The sequence below is a fragment of the Manis javanica genome, chromosome 3, assembly GCF_040802235.1.
Source record: "Manis javanica isolate MJ-LG chromosome 3, MJ_LKY, whole genome shotgun sequence".
Classification (NCBI taxonomy): Eukaryota; Metazoa; Chordata; class Mammalia; order Pholidota; family Manidae; genus Manis; species Manis javanica.
Genome location: NC_133158.1, coordinates 141073934 through 141097962, shown reverse-complemented (window position 1 = coordinate 141097962; position 24029 = coordinate 141073934). Strand labels below are relative to the sequence as shown.

The window sequence follows — 24029 nt, the reverse complement described above, 5'->3', positions numbered from 1 at the left end:
GGTGTGTTCCTGTAGACTATGTGCTAATCCAAGCTAGACAAGGGCATTAAAACATCCACAGATGCAGAAGATTTCTCTCAAAACAGGAGGGTAGAGGTTCTAAGCCTCACCACTGTTGATCCCCAATTTCTCACCTGATGGCCCCCCTGTGACTGTGCCTGTCTTAGGTTGTTCCTCCCTTGAGGAATCTTACCCGTCTCTGGCTAACCAGTCATCTTCCGGGGGCCATACAGGGAGATGTAAAGTTGGTAAGTGAGAGAGAAGCCATATTGTTTGAAAAGGTTAGCTTTTTACTTCTTTGCAGATTTATGCCCTGTGACTTCTATGCCCAGCACTTGTCTTGAGGTATCTTTACCACCTGGAGGAATTATGATACTCGGTAAATTCGATATGAGGCACGAATTCTATTTAAGGGTTGTAATTAGGAAGGAAGAAGAAAAGCTATAAAGGTAGCAGATGGAAGAAAACATGGGAAGATTGATTATTTCTTTGACATATCTTCTTGTAGAGTAACTTAAGCATGTATAGTTTTAAAACTATTAACTAAATTGCGCACACACATTAACATAATAGGAATATAGTTACATAACCAAAGCAGATCTATAATTACCAGCCATCTCCAGTGAAGCCAAGAAAACCAGTTAGGCACCCGAGGCATTTGTGAAAATTTGTCTGTGATATGATGGATATTGTCCAACTGTACTTGAACATTCTGAGAGAAATCAGACAAATTAAAACAACCTATTCCTGGGGACTGTTCACATCCCATATGTTCTTTTAACTGTAGATAATCTATAGTCGTAAGATTTTGGAGCACTACAACTTGCACTTCTCCTAACTCTTGGTTGAGTTCCAACAGTATAGATCCAGTCAAATTTGTTGTTTTACTGTATGGACAGGAAGGCTTAGATATCTCCTTCTTCAATCCAATGGCAAGTCCAGGAACTGGAAGGATGGATGCAGCCGCAACTGCAGCATCGCCTGAATTTTTTTTGAGGTGTTTTGATGATCATCTTCTGGTATGAATCTTCCAGAGAGTGCTGATGTTGGAAGTTCTTCTTCATATCATGTCTTAGTTCATTTTCTGGGTAGCCAAATTAGGCTTTGATCCTCTGTATAAACACAAACAGACCCTTTGCCCACACTTTGCTATGCCCTTTGCACCATTGTGTAGAACACATTGGAGGTCACCACAAAGGAACCGCTTTTTTTTTTATAAGAGAAAGGAATATTATCAGAAAAGTGGACCTCCATAGCCAATCATCTGACACCCTTTAAGTGAACAAAATTAAGGATATTTAAAGCATGCATTAATCATTGATTTACATTAGTTTTATCCTATCAAGGAGTAATGCCCCTTTTCTTTCTTTCTTTTTTTTTTAAATCTTTAATCTACACTTACATGAAGAATATTACGTTTACTAGGCTCTCCCCTATACCAGGTCCCCCTATAAACCACTTTACAGTCACTCTCCATCAGCATAGGAAAATGTTGTTGAATCACTACTTGTCTTCTCTGTGTTGTACAGCCCTCCCATTTCTCCCTCCCCCACTATGCATGCTAATCTTAATACCCCCTATCTTCTTCCCCCCCTTTTTCCCTCCCTACCCACCCATCCTCCCCAGTCCCTTTCCCTTTGGTACCTGTTAGTCCATTTTTGGGTTCTGTAATTCCACTGCTGTTTTTTTCCTTCAGTTTTTCCTTTCTTCTTATACTCCACAGATGAGTGAAATCATTTGGTATTTCTCTTTCTCCACTTGGCTTATTTAACTGAGCATAATACTCTCCAGCTCCATCCATGTTGCTGCAAATGGTAGGATTTGCCCTCTTATTATGGCTGAGTAGTATTCCATTGTGTATATGTACCACATCTTTATCCATTCATCTACCGATGGACATTTAGGTTGCTTCCAATTCTTGGCTATTGTAAATAGTGCTGCGATAAACATAGGGGTGCATCTGTCTTTCCCAAACTTGATTGCTGTGTTCTTAGGGTAAATTCCTAGGAGTGGAATTCCTGGGTCAAATGGTAAGAATATTTTGAGCATTTTGATGAACCTCCATACTGCTTTCCACAATGGTTGAACTAATTTACATTCCCACCAGCAGTGTAGGAGCGTTCCCCTTTCTCCACAGCCTCGCCAACATTTGTTGTTTGTCTTTTGGATGGCAGCCATCCTTTCTGGTGTGAGGTGATATCTCATTGTAGTTTTAATTTGCATTTCTCTGATAATTAGCGATGTGGAGCAACTTTTCATGTGTCTGTTGGCCATCTGTATTTCTTTTTTGGAGAACTATCTGTTCAGTTCCTCTGCCCATTTTTTAATTGGATTATTTATTTTTTGTTTGTTGAGGCATGTGAGCTCCTTATATATTCTGGACATCAAGACTTTATCGGATCTGTCATTTACAAATATGTTCTCCCATACTGTAGGGTTCCTTTTTGTTCTATTGATGGTGTCTTTTCTTGTACAGAAGCTTTTCAGCTTAATATAGTCCCACTTGTTCATTTTTGCTGTTGTTTTCCTTGCCTGGGGAGATATGTTCAAGAAGAGGTCACTCATGTTTATGTCTAAGAGGTTTTTGCCTATGTATTTTTCTAAGAGTTTTATGGTTTCATGACTTACATTCAGGTCTTTGATCCATTTTGAATTTAATTTTGTATATGGGGTTAGACAATGGTCCAGTTTCATTCTCTTACATGTAGCTGTCCAGTTTTGCCAGCACCATCTGTTGAAGAGACTGTCATTTCACTATTGTATGTCCATGGCTCTTTTATCAAATATGAATTGACCATATATGTTTGAGTTAATGTCTGGAGTCTCTAGACTGTTCCACTGGTCTGTGGCTCTGTTCTTGTGCCAGTACCAAATTGTCTTGATTACTATGGCTTTGTAGTAGAGCTTGAAGTTGAGGAGTAAGATCCCCCCTACTTTATTCTTCTTTTTCAGTATTGCTTTGGCTATTTGGGGTCTTTGGTGTTTCCATATGAATTTTTGAATTATTTGCTTCAGTTCATTGAAGAATGTTGCTGGTAATTTGATAGGGATTGCATCAAATCTGTATATTGCTTTGGGCAGGATGGCCATTTTGACGATGTTAATTCTTCCTAGCCATGAGCATGGGATGAGTTTCCATTTTTTAGTGTCCCCTTTAATTTCTCTTAAGAGTGACTTGTAGTTTTCAGGGTATAGGTCTTTCACTTCATTGGTTTGGTTTATTCCTAGGTATTTTATTCTTTTTGATGCAATTGTGAATGGAATTGTTTTCCTGATTTCTCTTCCTATTGGTTCATTGTTAGTGTATAGGAAAGCTACAGATTTCTGTGTGTTAATTTTATATCCTGCAACTTTGCTACATTCCAGTATCAGTTCTAGTAGTTTTGGATTGGAGTTTTTAGGGTTTTTTATGTACAATATCATATCATCTGCAAATAGTGACAGTTTAACTTCTTCTTTACCGATCTGGATTCCTTGTATTTCTGTTTTGTCTGATTGCCGTGGCTTGGACCTCCAGTGCTATGTTAAATAACAGTGGGGAGAGTGAGCATCCCTGTCCAGTTCCGGATCTCAGAGGAAAAGCTTTCAGCTTCTTGCTGTTCAGTATAATGTTGGTTGTGGGTTTATCATATATGGCCTTTATTATGTTGAGGTACTTCGCCTCTATTCCCATTTTACTGAGAGTTTTTATCATGAATGGATGTTGAATTTTGTCAAATGCTTTTTCAGCATCTATGGAGATGATCATGTGGTTTTTGTCTTTCTTTTTGTTGATGTGGTGGATGATGTTGATGGATATCCGAATGTTGTACCATCCTTGCATCCCTGGGATGAATCCCACTTGGTCATTGTGTATGATCCTTTTGATATGCTGTTGATTCTGTTTGCTAATATTTTATTGAGCATTTTTGCATCTACGTTCATCAGAGATATTGGTCTGTAATTTTCTTTTTTGGTGAGGTCTTTGCCTGGTTTTGGTATTAGGGTGATGTTGGCTTCATAGAATGAGTTTGGGAGTATTCCCTCCTCTTCTATTTTTTGGAGAACTTTAAGGAGAATGGGTATTATGTTTTCCCTGTGTGTCTGATAAAATTCCGAGGTATGTCCGCGTGGCCCAGGGGTTTTGTTCTTTTGTATTTTTTTGATTACCATTTCAATTTCTTTGCTCGTAATTGGTTTGTTTAACTTTGGTGTTTCTTCCTTGGTCAGTCTTGGAAGGTTGTATTTTTCTAGGAAGTTGTCCATTTCTTCTAGGTTTTCCAGCTTGTTGGCATATAGGTTTTCATAGTAGTCTTTAATAATTCTTTGTATTTCTGTGGAGTCTGTCATGATTTTTCCATTCTCATTTCTGATTCTGTTGATCTGTGTTGGTTCTCTTTTTCTCTTAATAAGTTTGGCTAGAGGCTTATCTATTTTGTTTATTTTCTCAAAGAACTAGCTCTTGGTTTTGTTGATTTTTGCTATTGTTTTATTCTTCTCAATTTTGTTTATTTCTTCTCTGATCTTTATTATGTCCCTCCTTCTGCTGACTTTAGTCCTCATTTGTTCTTCTTTTTCCAGTTTCGATAATGATGATGTTAGACTATTCATTTGGGATTGTTCTTTCTTCTTCAAGTGTGCCTGGATTGCTATATACTTTCCTCTTAAGACTGCTTTCGCTGCATCCCACTGAAGTTGGGGCTTTGTGTTGTTGTTGTCATTTGTTTATATATATTCCTTTATCTCTATTTTGAGTTGTTCATTGATCCATTTATTATTTAGAAGCATGTTGTTAAGCCTCCATGTGTTTTTGAGCCTTTTTGTTTTCTTTGTAGAATTTATTTCTAGTTTTATACCTTTGTGGTCTGAAACATTGGTTGGTAGAATTTCAATATTTTGGAATTTACTGAGGCTCTTTTTTGTGAGCTTGCATGTGGTCTATTGTGGGGAATGTTCCATGTGCACTTGAGAAGAATGTATATCCTGCTGCTTTTGGTTGTAGAGTTCTATAGATGTCTGTTAGGTCCATCTGTTCTAGTGTGTTGTTAAGTGCCTGTGTGTCCTTACTTATTTTATGCCCGGTGGATCTATCCTTTGGGGTGAGTGGTGTGTTGAAGTTTCCTAAAATGAATGCATTGCAGTCTATTTCCCTCTTTAGTTCTTTTAGTATTTGTTTCACAAATGGTGGTGCTCCGGTGTTGGGTGCATATATATTTAGAATGGATATATACTCTTGTTGGACTCAGCCCTTTATCATTATGTAGTGTCCTTCTTTATCTCTTGTTACTTTCTTTGCTTTGATGTCTATTTTGTCTCATATTAGTACTGCAACCCCTGCTTTCTTCTCACTGTTGTTTGCCTGAAATATGTTTTTCCATCCCTTGACTTTTAGTCTGTATATGTCTTTGGGTTTAAGGTGAGTTTCTTGTAAGCAGCATGTAGATGGGTCATGCTTTCTTATCCATTCTATTACTCTGGGTCTCTTGATTAGTGCATTCAATCCATTTACATTTAGGGTGACTATTTGGAGATATGTACTTATTGCCATTGCAGGCTTTAGATTCGTGGTTCCCAAAGGTTCAAGGTTGGCTTCTTTAGTATCTTACTGCCTAACTTAGCTCACTTATTGAGCTGTTATATACACTGTCTGGGAATTCTTTTCTTTTCTCCCTTCTTATTCCTCTTCCTCCATTCTTCATATGTTGGGTGTTTTGTTCTGTGCTCTTTCTAGGAGTTCTCCCATCTAGAGCAGTCCCTGTAAGATGCCCTGTAGAGGTGGTTTGTGGGAAGCAAATTCCCTCAGGTTTTGCTTGTCTGGGTATTGTTTAATCCCACCATCATATTTAAATGATAGTCATGCTGGATACAGTGTCCTTGGTTCAAGGCCCTTCTGTTTCATTGCATTAAATATATCATGCCATTCTCTTCTGGCCTGTAGGGTTTCTGTCAAGAAGTCTGATGTTAGCCTGATGGGTTTTCCTTTATAGGTGACCTTTTTCTCTCTAGCTGCCTTTAAAACTCTTTCCTTGTCCTTGATCCTTGCCATTTTAATTATTATGTGTCTTGGTGTTGTTCTCCTTGGATACTTTCTGTTGGGGGTTCTGTGTATTTCCATGGTCTGTTCGATTATTTCCTCCTCCGGTTTGGGGAAGTTTTCAGTAACTATTTCTTCAAAGAGACTTTCTATCCATTTTCCTCTTTCTTCTTCTTCTGGTACCCCTATAATACGAATATTATTCCTTTTGGATTAGTCACATAATTCTCTTAGTGTTGTTTCATTCCTGGTGATCCTTTTATCTCTCTCTATGTCAGCTTCTATATGTTCCTGTTCTCTGGTTTCTATTCCTTCTATGGCCTCTTGCATCTTATCCATTCTGCTTATAAATCTTTCCAGGGTTTATTTCACTTCTGTGATCTCCTTCCTGACATCTGTGATCTACCTCCGGACTTCATCCCTTAGCTCTTGTATATTTCTCTGCATCTCCATCAGCATGTTTATGATTTTTATTTTGTATTCTTTTTTAGGAAGACTGGTTATGTCTGTCTCCTCAGGTGTTGTCTCTGTGATTTTGTCTGCCTGTAGTTTTGCCTTTTCATGGTGATAGAGATAGTTTGCAGAGCTGGTACGAGTGACAGCTGGAAGAGCTTTCCTTTTTGTTGGTTTTTGGCCTTCCTCTCCTGGGAGTATAGAGACCTCTAGTGTCTTGTGCTGGGCAGCTGTGCTCAGACAGGGCTTCTTCTTCCTGCCCAGCTGCGTTTAGTTTATCTATGCTGTTGCTCTGGGCGTCACCTGGCTCGGGCCACTGCTCCAAAATGGTGGAGCCTCTTTGGAGGGGGAGCGGCTGGATGGCTTTTTATCTCCATAAGGGGCCTCTGTACTCCCTGCTGCCCAGGATTTAGTGTGCCCAGAGATCCCCAGATTCCCTGCCTCTGGACTAAGTGTCCTGTCCTGTCCCCTTAAGCCTTCCAAAAAGCACTCTCCAAGCCAAAACTGCAAGAGCAAGAACAAAAGAAGAAAAAACAAGTTAAATAAATAATTTAAAAAAAAATACACCATTTTCTTTGTCCTCAGGCACCGGTCTCAGGCATCTGCTCACCGTTCTTGCTTCCCTGTTTCCCTAGTTTTGGGGTCCCTGTCCCTTAAAGACTTCAAAAAAGCACTTGCAAGAAAAAAAGAAAAAAAAATAGAGGGAAAAAAAAAATGGTCGCTCCTGTTTCTTTGTTCTCCGGCATCTGCCTCAGGCACCCACTCACTGGTCCTGCCTCCCTGTTTCCCTAGTATCCAGGACCCCGCGCATGCACTGTGTCTGCATTCTGGTCTGGATGGCTGGGGCTGGGTGTTCAGCAGTCTCTCCCTCCCTGCTGTCACTTCTCCACCCACTGGGAGCTGGGGGTGGGGTGCTTGGGTCCCGCCGGGCCTCTGCTTGTATCTTACCCCTTTCAGGAAGTGCTGGGTTCTCGCATGTATGGATGTGGTATGGATGTCCTGTGTCCTCTGGTCTCTATTTTAGGAAGAGTTGTCTTTGTTATATTTTCATAGATATATGTGGTTTTGGGAGGAGATTTCTGCTGCTCTACTCATGCCGCCATCTTGGCTCCACCTCAACTTGCTGGGATTTTGAATGGAGTTGGCATTGTCTGCTGTAGAAGTCCTTTTCTGTGGATTCATTAGCTATAACACACATTCACTGACACATAGGCCATCAACTGAAGCCTTAATCTGGATGATTACACAATGTACTCAGTTTGTTAAAATTCTTCAAGCTGTATCTTCAGGAGTTTTGCATGCTTTCTCTATATATTTTAGTGAAAAGTTTGCTTAATGCATTCTTGCATTGTCGAATTTAATTGATGGATTAGTTTAAGCTAGAGTTATTTCCCTACTTAGGTTGTTGGGGATTTGTGAGGAAGAACAGATCAGATATGGAAAATAAACAAGTTAACTTTGTGTAGTGATACGTATAGTTTCATTACCATATATTTGCATATTCATATGTAACTGAGATGTGGGAATAGAATTTGGTATTAAGTCTGAATTTATTGTATATTCAGTTTTATCAGTCAAAATCTTGTGACTTGGGTCAGTGGTTACTTGAGTATATACATATGTCATATTTATCTGGCTGTACACTAAGATTTGTGTATTTTATTTCATATACCTCCATATAAAATTTTTTTTAAATCATGTGACTTGGGAGTAAGCTTTCAGAGTTCCATTTCTTTATCTGTAAAAGAAGGTAATCTTTTACTCTCTGTGGATGTGTGTGAGATTTTACTGAAATAGTATGAGACTAGATACATAATATGCACTCAATAAATGATATTTCCCTTCTCTGTTGTTTTTTTAAACTTTATTTATAAAAAACTTTATTATGTTAGAACAGATTTAAGTCCATAACAAAATTGAGAGAGAGGCACACAGATTTTTTGTTTAAAGGATTTGAGGTTGCTCATATTTCTGTTAAAACTCTATTCCTATACTTTCATCCCTGTAACTTGTTAAAATATTCATTACCAAATGTATTTAAATCATTAAAATTGCCCATTATATAATAGAAAAAAGAAAAGTTCTCTCTAATTGTGTTGGCTACCAAGGCACTATTAATCAGCAGGTTTGCCTAGATGTCTCTGCCAGTGGAAGCAGTAGTGGTGTGACAACTGGGTCACCTTCTTAACAGCTTTATTATACAGTAGTTCGTGTATTTTCTTGTTGACAGATTTAGAGCACTTTGTGAAAGCAATAATTGTACTGGGACTAAAGCTGGAAGGCTTCTGTAGTAAAAAATAGTTGAATGAAGTTGCTATAATATTTTTAACTGTTAGAAGGCAAAGGAAGCAGCATGTGAAGTTTCATTAAGAAATTATGCTAACACTGGAACTAATTAAAATTGTTTTGAAAGGACAATAGTGAATTGCTGAGCTAAATCTTCCCAAGTATAAGATTCCTTATGACAATGTTTTTTTTGATTATCTATACCAGAGGGATGCTGTGAACACAACAAAAACAGGAGCCATACAATGAATCATTGGAGAGTGTTAAATTAATTGGAATTCATCTTTTGAGTGGAATGGATATTCCTAATGCTAATATTCCTAATCCTTTAGTAAAGGGCTCAAGGAGATGATAGACTTGGTGTTACATTTTGTTTTTCCTTACTATAATATATTCTAAGTTGGTCCTTCTTGTTAAATAGAAATCATGTGTTCATAGGTACAATGACTCTTCTATACAAATGTAGCTGGCCATGTTTTGTGATGGAATAACTCCTTATTTTGTATGAAAATTATTTCTCACCTGATCAAAAAATATTCATCCTCCATTTGGGGAAAATCTTATACTGTATAATTCAGGATTTAGCTCTCTATGTCTACTTCCTATGAGGAGAAAACTTTTTTGTTATGTGCTAAGGTATAAATGTTTGAAACTGTATTATTTTTCTGAGAGGGTAGTGATAGAAAAGTCTCTGTATCCTTTAGAAGTGACAAGGGAGAGTATAGAAATGACAGGTTTGGTAGAGGAAGGTTGACTGATTTCAGAAGAAGGGCAGCAAATATCAATTTTCTAAATACTGATGTTATAATAATATTTAATTTAAGCATGCAGTAGAGATCATTTGATATTTACTAACCATACTATATGTGTTGAAATGTGTAAAGTCACTGTTTTAAAATCATATAGCATTGTATAATCTCAGTGAAACATCTTTAAAAGGAATCCTATGAAAGCACGGTATTCTGTAAGATTTATTATAAATATATAAATGAAAAATAAAATTCAAAAATTCACAAAAATTTGTGACTTTATTGAACATTAAGACTTGTGCAATATTTTCTGATATTTTTATTGAAATGTAGTTTACATACAATATTATATTGGTTTCAAATATAAAACAAAGCAATTTGACAGTTATCTATATTATTAAATGGTCACATCAATTGTGTACTTACTATTTGTCAACATAGAAATATGCTGCAGAGCTATTAACTATATTCTCTATGCTGTACTTTTATCCCCCCATGACTAATTTATATTATGATTAAGATTTTATGCCTCTTTATTCCCTTCACCTATTTCACCCATGTGTCCCAATCCCTCCCCATGGTAAACACAGTCACTTCTCACTGTTTCAGAGTCTATTGCTGTTTTGTTTATTTTGTTTTGTTTTTAAATTAAACATAAGTGAAATTGTTTGGTATTTGATATTTGTCTCTCTCTGCCTGGCTTATTTCACTTAGCATAATATCTTCTAACTCCATCCATATTATCACAAATGGCAGGATTTCTTTCTTTTTTATGGCTGCATAATATTCCACTGTATATCTTCTTTATACATTCATCCATTAATGGGGTTCTTCCATAATTTGGCTATTTTAAACAATGAAGCAGTAAATGTAGGGCTGCACATATTTCAAATCATACATTTTGTTTTCTTCAGGTAAATTCCTAGGAATTACTAGGTCATATGGTATTACTGTTTTTAGTTCTTTGAGGAACTTCCATACTGCTTTCCACAGTGGGTACACCAATTTATAGTCTCACTGACAGTGTAAGAGTAATCCCCTTTTCTCCACATCCTCACCAGTGCTCGTTGATTCTTGTCTTTTAGATAGTGGCCATTCTGACTGGTGTGAGATTCTATCTCATTGCAATTTTGATTTGCATTTCCCTGATGATTAGTGATGTGGAGCATCTTTCATGTGCCTGTTGACCATCTTTACTTCTTTGTAAAAATGTCTATTCAGGTCCTCTGCCCATTTTTTAAGGCTTGTGCAATAATGAAGTGTTCAGTGGATTTAGGCTTACATATGAGATGTAACTTATATTGTCATATCGTTTTGCATTATCAGTATCCTTTCAGTTTTAAGGTTCTTTGAAAGTAGCAAGAACATTAGGTGTATCTCCAATGTCAAATTATGAAATAGTATATTATTATTTATATGATTATGTTAATACAATTCCTAATCCCCTTTAAAATGGTTCCTATTTGTCTCAGAAATCTAGTATTATTAAAGCAATATAATTTTCATTCATGTTTTTTTCAGTCTCATGTTTTCTAACATGAGAACACAAGAAAAAATGAGTTAATGAGTTCCTGGTAAATTTAATTTGCTAAATATAGGCTCTTTCAGCTTTTTGGTGATTATGGAAGTTTGCATAAATATGAGATTTTGAATACATATTGAGTCACTGCTATATTTTATAGACTATCTGGACATCTGGCTTAGTTAGGTAAAAGATACTGTCCAACTCTAAAGTAGTTTTCTTCCATTAGCCAATATATGTCTATAGTAGATTTTTATATTTGTATCTTTTTATAAAAATGCAAAGCTTTTTAGAATATTATTGCAGAAATATTCCTAGAAACATATGGTGATGAAACTGAAGAAAAATAAGAGGAAAGTTTCTCCATATGTCCATCACCATTGACATTTAATTGTCAAAAAAACATAGAAAACTTATATTCTGGTAAAAAAAAATTAGGCTTTGAAATGCAGAAAATACTACAAATAACTGTATTGTTTAATATACTTGTCAAAATTAATGTGCTATTGATAATTCACATACAAATTTGTAGAACTTACTGCTCGACTGCAATTAATGATCAGAATATATTAATATATATTTCTATAATGATAATGTATTAATGGTAAGAATATCTCTAATATATTAATGAGTATGATTCATGAAAATGGATGCAGACAGAAATAATCTCTAATATCATTAATATGAATAGATTTATCAATATTGATTTCAGTAACAGAATTTATAATAATTCACTCATTAAAATTTTTAAACTTACTATTATTTAGCTAAAAAAATTAAGAAAGGAAATTTCTCTTTCTGCTGAAAATTGACAGGATCAGTATTTTCTCCCTTGTCTACAGACAAAATACTTAAATGTTAATCTTCAAGACACTAAAATCTGGAAATGGACAGTGATCCAGGAAAGAAAAAGAAATACATAAAAACCAAAGTGATCCTTATTACTAACCCAGCTTAGTGCCTTGAGAGAGTTTTCCACTTGTAATATAAGGAGAGGGAACAGAGCACAGTAGATACAGTTTCAAAGGCAGTGAAGTTCTCAATACAGAATATTGGAGAAGAGAGAGTGTCAAGAGGGAAGAAACAAGGGATACATGGAGTCCCTCTTTTTAAATGTTACACATTCTTCCTCAGACCAGGAATAAGACAAGAATGTCCTGGTGTGCCACTTATATTCATCATTGTATTGAAGGTTCCAGCTGAAGAAATAAAATGCCTTCATACTGGAGAGGAATTAAAAAATGTCTTTAGTCAAAAATGACATGATGGCCTATGGAGAAAAATCCAATAGAAATCTTTAGAAAAGTACTAGAACCAGTAAGTGAGGTTACCAAGGTTACAATATATAATCAATGTAGAATAAATATTGTTTCTATCTACTGGTAACAAACACTAAGAAATGGAAATTAAAAAGACTGTTTATCCTAGCATCAAAAAGCATGAAATATTTAGAGATAAATCTGACAAAAGTGAGACCTATATGTCCAAATCAACAAAACTTTGGTGAAATAAAGAAAAATTAAATGTATTGAGACATATCCCTTATTACTGGGTAGGAATATTCAATACTATTAAGATGCTTATTTGTCTAAGTTGATTTTATATTTAAAAATTTGCAATCAAAATATAGCAGTTTTCTTGGAAGAAATTGGAAATGTGATTCTAAAATTCATAAAGAAATGCAAAACTCAGAGTAACTAAAAATGTTGAAAGCAAGTTTGGAAGATTAACACTAAAGATTTTAAGGCTTACTGTAATCCAAACCATTTGATATTGGTGTGAAGACAGATAAATAGATCAGTGCAACAGGGAGTTGAGAAATAGACCTACACATACACGGGCAACAAATTTCTATCAAAATTGCTGAAGATGAGTGAAGAAAGGATAGTCTTTTCAACAGCAGTGTAGGAACAGTTGAATATTCATATGCAAATAAATGAACTTCCATCCATACATAACACCATATGTGAAAATTAACTCAAAATGGATTATAGAATTATATGTAACTACAATAACTAAAAATCTTCCAGAAGGTAACATGAGAAAAAATCTTGATGGCTTTGGTTCAAGCTTAGATAGAATGTCAACAGAATGATCAATGACAGAAAAATTATAAATTGGGCATCATCAAAATTAAAAACATCATCTCTTCAAAGATGAGAATACTTTTTTTTTTTGAGATGTGTCAATTCTGGCATTTTTATTTTGCTTAAATGAAAAAAAAAAACAAGAAACCTCATTTTTTTATCTCAGCCAATTCGTTTTTTTTAAATTTTGTTATCATTAATCTACAGTTGCATGAAGAAAAATATGTTTACTAGGCTCCCCCCTTCACCAAGTCCTCCCACATACCCCTTCACAGTCACTAAGAGAATAAAAAAAAACGCCACCGACTGGGAGAAATTACTTACAAAGCATACACTTGGTGGAAGGATTGCATCTATGCTATATAAAGAACTGTTACATGAAGGGAGAGAGAGAAAGCAACCATATAAAAATAAGCAAAATATTTTAATAGGAACTTTACTATAGAGAATATATAGATAGATGCCAAATAAGTTTATGAGTAGATTCTTAACATCATTAAATAGTAGTAAAGTAAAAGCTAAAACAATGACATACCTTGATACACGTATTGGATAGCTAAAATTAAAATGATGAACCATACCAAGTATTAGCAAGGATATGGATAAACTTGAATTTTCATACATTTTTGGTGTTATGAATGAATATCAGCTCATATAACCACTTCAAATAACTCTTGCAGTTTCTTAAAAGTATAAACATATCAATTATATGATCTAGCCATTTCACTCCTAGGTATTTGCACAAGAGAAAAGGAAATACAAATTTTTACAAAGATTTGTGTATGGTTGTTTATAGCAGCTTTCTTTGTAAGGGCTAAAAACTGCAAACCATCCAAATATCAATTAATAGATAAATGGAGACAGGAATTATGTACGTCCATACAATACAATACTATTCAGTAAAAAGAGAAATGAACTTTTTTTTTTTTGAGAGGTCATCTCTCATATTTATTGATCAAATGGTGGTTAACAACAAAAAATTCTGTATAGGGGACTCAATGCTCAATGCACAATCATTAATCCACCCCAAGCCAAATTCTCATCAGTCTCCAATTTTCTGGAGCATAGTGAACAAGTTCTTACATGGTGAACAAGTTCTTACATAGTGAATAAGTTCTTACAAGGGCAGTCATCACAGAAAATTTTGGTTTTGATCACGCATTATGAACTATAAACAATCAGGTCAAATATGAATATTCGTTTGATTTTTATATTTGATTTATATGTGGATCCCACATTTTTCCCTTATTATTATTATTATTATTATTATTATTATTATTATTTTTAATAAAATGCTGAAGTGGTAGGTAGATGCAAGATAAAGGTAGAAAACACAGTTTAGTGTTGTAAGAGAACAAATATAGATGATCAGGTGTGTGCCTGTAGACTAAGTGTTAATCCAAGCTAGACAAGGGCAATAAAACATCCACGGATGCAGAAGATTTCTCTCAAAACAGGGGGGTTGAGGTTCTAAGCCTCCCCTCTGTTGATCCCTAATTTCTCACCTGATGGCCCCCTGCGACTGTGCCTGTCTTAGGTTGTTCCTCCCTTGAGGAATCTTACCCGTCTCTGGGTAACCAGTCATCTTCTGGGGCCATACAGGGAAATGTAAAGTTGGTAAGTGAGAGAGAAGCCATATTGTTTGAAAAGGTTAGCTTTTTACTTCTTTGCAGATTTATGCCCTGTGACTTCTATGCCCAGCACTTGTCTCGAGGTATCTTTACCACCTGGAGGAATTATGATGCTCAGTAAATTCGATATGAGGCACGAATTCTATTTAAGCGTTGTAATTAGGAAGGAAGAAGAAAAGCTATAGAGGTAGCATATGGAAGAAAACATGGGAGGATTGATTATTTCTTTGACATATCTTCTTGTAGAGTAACTTAAGCATGTATAGGTTTTAAACTACTAATTAAATTTCATACACACATTAAAATAATAGGAATACAGTTACATAACCAAAGCAGACCTATAATTACCATCCATCTCCAGCGAAACCAAGAAAACCAGTTAGGTACACTAGGTATTTGTGAAAATTTATCTATGATATGACAGATATTATTCAACTGAACTTGAACAGTCTGAGAGAAATCAGACAAATTAAAACAACCCATTCCTGGGAACTGTTCACATCCCATATGTTCTTTTAACAGTAGATAGTCTGTAGTTGTAAGATTTTGGAGCGTTACAACTTGCACTTCTCCTAATTCTAAGTTGAGTTCCAACAGTCAAATTTGTTGTTTTACTGTATACACAGTCCAGCTTAGATATCTCCTTCTTCATTCCAATGACAAGTCCAGGAAACGATGGGATGAATGCAGCTACAACTGTAGCATTGCCTGGATCATTGTTGAGGTTTTTTGATGATCATCTTCTGGTATAACTCTTCCAGAGAGTGCTGATGTTGGAAGTTCTTCTTCATATCATATCTTAGTTCATTTTCTGGGTAGCCAAATTAGGCTTTGATCCTCTGTATAAACACAAACAGACCCTTTTCCCACACTTTGATATGCCCTTTACACCATTGTGTAGAACTCATTGGAGGTCACCACACAGAAACTGCTTTTTTTTTTCTTAAGAGAAAGGAATATTATCAGAAAAATGTACCTCCATAGCCGGTCATCTGACACACTTTAAGTGTTCAAAATTAAGGATATTTAAAGCACGCATTAATTGTTGATTTACAGTTAGTTTTATCCTATCAGGGTGTAATCCCCCTTTTCTTTCTTTCTTTTCTTTTTTTTTTTTTTGTTATCATTAGTCTACACTTACATGAAGAACACTATGTCTACTAGGCTCTCCCCTATACCAGGTACCCCGTAAAATCCCCCTACAGTCACCGTCCATCAGCATAGCAAAATGCCGCAGAATCACCACTTGTCCTATCTGTGCTATACAGCCCTCCCCTTTCTCCCAACCCCCATTATGCATGCCAATCTTAATACCCCCTTTTATTCCCCCCCCATTATCCCTCCCTACCCACCCATCCTCCCCAGTCCATTTCCTTTTGCTACCTGTTAGTCCATTCTTGGGTTCTGTGATTCCGCTGCTGTTTTGTTCCTTCAGTTTTTCCTTTGTTCTTATACTCCAAAGATGAGTGAAATCATTTGGTATTTCTCTTTCTCTGCTTGGCTTGTTTCACTGAGCATAATACCCTCCAGCTCCATCCATGTTGCTGCAAATGGTAGGATTTGACCTCTTCTATGGCTGAGTAATGTTCCATTGTGTATATGTACCACATCTTCTTTATTCATTCATCTACCAATGGACATTTAGGATGCTTCCAATTCTTGGCTATTGTAAATAGTGCTGCGATAAACATAGGGGTGCATCTCTCTTTTTCAAACTTGATTGCTGTGTTTTTAGGGTAAATTCCTAGTAGTGGAATTCCTGGGTCAAATGGTAAGAATATTTTGAGCATTTTGAGGAACCTCCACACTGCTTTCCACAATGGTTGAACTAATTTACATTCCCACCAGCAGTATAGGAGAGTTCCCCTTTCTCCACAGCCTTGAAAACATTTGTTATTGTTTGTCTTTTGAATGGTAGCCATCCTTACTGGTGTGAGGTGATACCTCATTGTAGTTTTAATTTGCATTTCTCTGATAATTAGCAATGTGGAGCATCTTTTCATGTGTCTGTTGGCCATCTGTATTTCTTTTTTGGAGAACTGTTCAGTTCCTCTGCCCATTTTTTTATTGGATTATTTGTTTTTTGTTTGTTGAGGCATGTGAGCTCTTTATATATTCTGGACGTCAAGCCTTTATCAGATCTGTCATTTACAAATATATTCTCCCATACAGTAGGGTTCCTTTTTGTTCTATTGATGGTGTCTTTTGCTGTACAGAAGCTTTTCAGCTTAATATAGTCCCACTTGTTCATTTTTGCTGTTGTTTTCCTTGCCTGGGGAGATATGTTCAAGAAGAGGTCACTCATGTTTATGTCTAAGAGGTTTTTGCCTATGTTTTTTTCCAAGAGTTTAATGGTTTCATGACTTACATTCAGGTATTTGATCCATTTTGAATTTACTTTTGTATATGGGGTTAGACAATGGTCCAGCTTCATTCTCCTACATGTAGTTGTCCAGTTTTGACAGCACCATCTGTTGAAGAGACTGCCATTTCACCATTGTATTTCCATGGCTACTTTATCAAATATTAATTGACCATATATGTTTGAGTTAATGTCTGGAGTCTCTAGACTGTTCCACTGGTCTGTGGCTCTGTTCTTGTGCCAGTACCAAATTGTCTTGATTACTATGGCTTTGCAGTAGAGCTTGAAAGTGGGGAGTGAAGTCCCCCCTACTTTATTCTTCTTTCTGAGGATTGCTTTGGCTATTCGGGGTCTTTCGTGTTTCCATATGAATTTTTGAATTATTTGTTCCACTTCATTGAAGAATGTTGCTGGTAATTTCATAGGGATTGCATCAAATCTGTATATTGCTTTGCGCAGGATGGCCATTTTGATGATATTGATTCTTCCTAGCCATGAGCATGGGATGAGTTTCAATTTGTTAGTGAGCCCTTTAATTTCTCTTAAGAGTGACTTGTAGTTTTCAGAGTATAGGTCATTCACTTCTTTGGTTAGACTTATTCCTAGGTATTTTATTCTTTTTGATGCAATTGTGAATGGAATTGTTTTCCTGATTTCTCTTTCTATTGGTTCATTGTTAGTGTATAGGAAAGCTACAGATTTCTGTATGTTAATTTTGTATCCTACAACTTTGCTGTATTCCGATATCAGTTCTAGTAATTCTGGGGTGGAGTCTTTAGTGTTTTTTATGTACAATATCATGTCATCTGCAAATAGTGACAGTTTAACTTCTTTACCTATCTGGATTCCTTGTATTTCTTTGTTTTGTCTAATTGCTGTGGCTAGGACCTCCAGTGCTGTGTTAAATAGCAGTGGGGAGAGTGGGCATCCCTGTCTAGTTCCCGATCTCAGAGGAAAAGCTTTCAGCTTCTTGCTGTTCAGCAAAATGTTGGCTGTGGGTTTATGATATATGGGCTTTATTATGTTGAGCTACTTGCCCTCTACACACATTTTGTTGAGAGTTTTTATCATGATTGGACGTTGAGTTTTGTCAAATGCTTTTTCAGCATCTATGGAGATGATCATGTGGTTTTTGTCTTTCTTTTTGTTGATGTGGTGGATGATGTTGATGGACTTTCGAATGTTGTACCATCCTTGCATCCCTGGGATGAATCCCACATGGTCATGGTGTATGATCCTTTTGATGTATTTTCGAATTCGGTTTGCTAACATTTTGTTGATTATTTTTGCATCTATGTTCATCAGGGTTATTGATCTGTAGTTTTCTTTTTTGGTGGGGTCTTTGCCTGGTTTTGATATTAGGGTGATGTTGGTTTCATAGAATGAGTTTGGGATTATCCCCTCCTCTTCTATTTTTTGGTAAACTTTAAGGAGAATGGGTATTATGTCTTCCCTGTTTGTATGATAAAATTCCAAGTTAAATGCATCCTGCCCAGGGGTTTTGTTCTTTGGTAGATTTTTTATTACTGCTTCAATTTCGTTGCTGGTAATTGGTCTGTTTAGATTTTCTGTTTCTTTCTGGGTCAGTCTTGGAAGGTTGTATTTTTCTAGGAAGTTGTCCATTTCTTCTAGGTTTCCCAGCTTGTTAGCATATAGGTTTTCATAGTACTCTCTAATAATTCTTTGTATTTCTGTGGGGTCCATCGTGATTTTTCCTTTCTCGTTTCTGATTCTGTTGATTACTGTTGACTCTCTTTTCCTCTTAACAAGTTTGGCTGGAGGCTTATCTATTTTGTTTATTTTCTCAAAGAACCAGCTCTTGGTTTCATTGATTTTTGCTATTGGTTTATTGTTCTCTATTTGTTTATTTCTTCTCTGATCTTTATTATGTCCCTCCTTCTGCTGACCTTAGGCCTCATTTGTTCTTCTTTTTCCAATTTCGATAATTGTGTCATTAGACCATTCATTTGGGATTGTTCTTCCTTCTTTAAATATTCCTGGATTGCTATATACTTTCCTCTTAAGATTGCTTTTGCTGTATCGCACAGTAGTTGGGGCTTTGTTTTGTTGTTGTCGTTTGTTTCCATATATTGCTTGATCTCCATTTTGATTTGGTCATTGATCCATTGATTATTTAGGAGCGTGTTGTTAAGCCTCCATGTTTTTCTGAGCCTTTTTGCTTTCTTTGTACAGTTTATTTCTAGGTTTATGCCTTTGTGGTCTGAAAAGTTGGTTGGTAGGATTTCAATCTTTTGGATTTTACTGAGGCTCTTTTTGTGGCCTAGTATGTGGTCTATTCTGGAGAATGTTCCATGTGCACTTGAGAAGAATGTATATCCTGTTGCTTTTGGATGTAGAGTTCTATAGATGTCTATTAGGTCCATCTGTTCTACTGTGTTATTCAGTGCCTCCATGTCCTTACTTGTTTTCTGCCCAGTGGATCTATCCTTTTGGGTGAGTGGCATGTTGAATCTCCTAAAATGAATGCATTGCAGTCTATTTCCCCCTTTAGTTCTGTTAGTATTTGTTTCACATATGCTGGTGCTCCTGTGTTGTGTGCAGATATATTTAGAATGGTTATATCCTCTTGTTGGACTGAGCCCTTTATCATTATGTAATGTCCTTCTTTATCTTTTGTTACTTTCTTTATTTTGAATTCTTTTTTGTCTGATAGTAGTATTGCAACACCTGCTTTTTTCTCTCTGTTGTTTGCATGAAATATCTTTTTCCATCCCTTGACTTTAAGTCTGTGCATGTCTTTAGGTTTGTGATGAGTCTCTTATAAGCATCATATGGATGGATCTTGCTTTTTTATCCATTCTATTACTCTGTGTCTTTTGATTGGTGCATTCAGTCCATTTTCATTTAGAGTGATTATTGAAAGGTATGTTCTTATTGCCATTGCAGTCTTTAAGTTTGTGGTTACCAAAGGTTCAGGGTTAGCTTGTTTACTATCTTACTGTCTTACTTAACTTGCTTGTTGAGCTATTATACATTCGGTCTGATGATTCTTTATTTCTCTCCCTTCTTATTCCTCCTCCTCCATTCTTCATATTTTGGCTGTTTTGTTCTGTGCTCTTTTTAGGAGTGCTCCCATCTACAGCAGTCCCTGTAAGATGCCCTGTAGAGGTGGTTTGTGGGAGGCAAATTTCCTCAACTTTTGCTTGCCTTGGAATTGTGTATTCCTCCCATCATATTTAAATGATAGTCATTGTGGATACAGTAGTCTTGGTTTGAGTCCCTTCTGTTTCATTGCATTAAGTATATCATTCCATTCTCTTCTGGCCTGTAGGGAAGTCTGATGATAGCCTGATGGGTTTTCCTTTGTAGGTGACCTTTTTTTTCTCTCTGGCTGCCTTTAATACTTTGTCCTTGTCTTTGATCTTTGCCACTGTAATTATTATGTGTCTTGGTGTTGCCCTCCTTGGATCCCTTTTCATGGGAGTTCTGTGTACCTCTGTGGTCTGAGAGGCCATTTCCTCCCCTAGTTTGGGGAAGTTTTCAGCAATTATTTCTTCATAGACACTTTCTTTCCATTTTTCTCTCTCTTCTTCTTCTGGTACCCCTATAATGTGGATATTGTTCCATTTTGATTGGCGTCTCAGCTCTCTTAGAATTCTTTCATTCCTGGATATCCCTTTATCTCTCTGCATCAGCTTCTCTGCGTTCCGGGTTCTGTTTTCTAGTCCATTAATGGTCTCTTGCATCTCGTCCATTCTGTTTTGGTGTCCTTCCAGAGCTTGTTTTATTTCTGTATTCTCCTTCCTTAGTTCTTGCATATTTCTCTGCAAGTCCATGAGCATGTTTATGACTTTTGTTTTGAATTGTTTTTCAGAAAGACTGGTTAAATCTATCTCCTCAGGTTCTTTCTGAGGGGAAGATGTTGCAGATGCCAAAGCTGTCTGGGTTAGTCTTGTCTGGATCAAATTTTTTTGCCTTTTCATGTTGATATGTGCTATTGACTGTCAGCTGGGAGAGCCAAACTTTCCACTTGCTCCTGGCCTTTCTTTACTGGGACAACTGTGACCCCTAGTGGCTTGTGTTGGGCAATTGTGTGTAGACTGGGTCTTTGTGTCTTGCCCATCTGGTATGGAGGAAGCTCCCTTGCCAAGGGCGTGGCCAGTGTCAGGCTGTTCCTCTGCTATGGCTGCACCCCAGTGGGGTAATGGATGTTGGGCTGTTTGGCTGTTTACCTCCATGAGGGGTCTCAGAGCTATTGCCCAGGGGGTTAGTGTGCCCTGGTTTCCTTGGAATTTCCAGCTGCTGGACTCTGACCTGGGTTGTTTCCATCCAGTTGTTGCATCCCTGTCCCTTTAAGGCTTTCAAAAAGCACTCGGTTTACTTTGTCACAGGGGCATCAGCTTCGGGACCTGCTCAGAGGTCTTGCTGCCCTGTTTCCCTAGTTTCCAACCCTCCACACATGCACTGTGTCTGTGCTCTGGTGCGGGTGGCTGGGCCTGGGTGTTTAGCAGTCCTGGGCTCCCTCTCCCTCCCCGCTCCAACTCCTCTCCTCCCGCTGGGAGCTGGGGTGAGGGGTGCTTGGATCCCACCGGGCTGTGGCTTGTATCTTACCCCTTTCACCAGGCACTGGGCTCTCGCACGTGTGGATGTAGTCTGGCTGTTGTCCTGTGTCTTCTGGTCTCTCTTTTAGGATTAGTTGTATTTGTTGTATTTTCAAAAATATGTATGTTTTTGGGAGGAGAGTCCCACTGTCCTACTCACACTGCCATCTTGGCTCCCCCTCAGAAATGAACTTTTGATACACAAAACAGAATGTACAAATATAAAGAAATATTGATTTAAGTGAAAGAAGTAGACTAAAGAGTAGATATTACATCTCCATTTATATAAAATTACAAATTACAATTGATAGTGACAAAGAATAAAATGGTTGTTGCTTAAGAAAGTAGTTGGAGAAAGTGCAGGAAGGAATGATTAAAAGGGGAATGAGGAAAATTTGGACTTAGGAAATGGGCTCAGTATTATGATTTTGGTGATAGTTTAATTGGTATGTGCATATGTTAAAACTTATCAAATTGTACATTTGAGATAATTGTGTTTTATTATGTGTTAATTATTCCTTAGTAAACCTTTCAATACATGGCTAGGTTAAGCAAGACAGAGGAAAAGCATTTATCTCTATAAGAGGGGTAATTGCTGGTTTCAATCTATTTAGAAGTGCTTATACAAATTGAGGGTCTTTATGGTGTCATCATAAAGGATGAATCAACTTTCAGAAGCTGTAGACACTTAAGTCAAAAGTCTGAATCACTCCAATGGGAAATGCAGTAAAAGCTAACATGATTGTGTCACTGTGGGATTTATGTCTGTCTAAGTGAAGGAAATATCTACAGCCCTGCATTTCAGATCTTAGGTGCCATAAAAGCCTCCCCAATGCTGGGATTAAATGCTCTTTAAATAACCAGTTGAAAATTGGTAGCTCATTCTTTTGAAAGCACTGAATTCATTCAAATTTATGCTGTGATTTTTTTGTTTTTCCACCAAGGGAAACATCTTAACTGAAGTTGCTGTTATTTAATATCACATATTTTTTAACCAAGTTTGAAAATACATGCAAACCTAAGATGTTTTCATAAATTGTATCTCAATCACTAACTCTGTCTGGTCTTGGACACCTTACTTGCTTTCTTCATGTCTGCAGATGTTTGTCACATATGATCATCATTGCCTGTCCTTAGCCAACAATTGTACCTAATTTCTCCATGAGCAATAAGAATTAGTGATGGCCTAAAATAAAAGGCAGGGATAAAGATCAATTTACTAATAGTTCAAGTCTATCTGATGGCTTGTTCCAATCTATAAAACCTTTTACCATCTTCTCATTGAATGACACTTGCTGTTTAACTTGAATCTTGGTTAAGGAATGAATATGGGCCTAAATAATGGCTGACTATCTTTTGCAATCAGTTTTTGCAGGTCAAGTGAAAATTATGTGTGCCCTTCCTGAAGAAGGCCATACTTGCATATTTTATGAGCAGAATGAACCAAAATGCACATACAAAAACTAGAAATGGGCCCAAAGTATTTGTCTCTCTAGTCCCCATTCAATGTGATTCACAGATATTATCTGCTGTGTTCTTGTTTTTTTTTTTTTTTTGGTAATGAAATGTTCAGTAATCTGAGTAGCCCAGGGCTTCACTGCTGATTCAGCCCATTTGGCAAGTGAGCATTAACAGAAGGAATTGTCCACTATTTGTCAGTTGGAACTAATCCTGAACCCAAAGTAAAAAACTATTTTATTTCTTTCTTTGTCTCAGAAATTTATGCTTACTTGAAATATCCAATTATAATTCCTTTATTTCATTTGACACAATGAGATTTCTATTAGTATTTTAGATATGTGAAAAATTAATATTCATAACTTCTAAATAAAGGTTTGTGAGTATAAAATTTGTAGACATTCCATTTTTCTTCCTTTTTTTTAGATATCCTGGAAGTAGGCACAGATAATTTGGTCTACTTAAGAAAAAAAGTAATAAGGTAACAATCCCACTGTTTTGATTCCATTTTATCTCAGAATAAGGTATATTTGATACTAGGTTGAGCCAGAGGTTTTAGACTCCTTATTTCATTTATAAAACAGTAATTTCATGGGGGTGAGTTAGTACATACCTCCTAAGAGCTGGTTGTATCATTATATAAGATAATATCCATGGACAATGTCTGAAACAAATGACAGTTGTTCTACAAATGAAAGCACTGAGAAATGGATATTTGCCCTAGTAACTATGATCTCTAGTTCCAAATGCCTCTCCTGTCTCTCAAAGTGTATTATGCCCATGAGTGGACCTCTTAATAAATAAGGAATGACATCAACATTTATTATTTACTACTAGAACATTTAGGTTTGAGTTTTTGTGCATTAACAATCCTTGGTCCTGTTGCAGAGATACACAAGCAAATTT

General features: G+C 36.5%; 1 long non-coding RNA gene across 1 annotated transcript in view; it reads left to right on the top strand.

The window, feature by feature from the left end:
* LOC140848205 (uncharacterized) overlaps positions 1–23608 on the top strand; it is a 98271-nt gene extending 74663 nt beyond the window's left edge. The window contains exon 3 of the long non-coding RNA XR_012128770.1: positions 23550–23608. This is a non-coding gene — a long non-coding RNA (uncharacterized lncRNA). The remainder of the gene's footprint in view (positions 1–23549) is intronic.
* Positions 23609–24029: the final 421 nt, after the last annotated feature.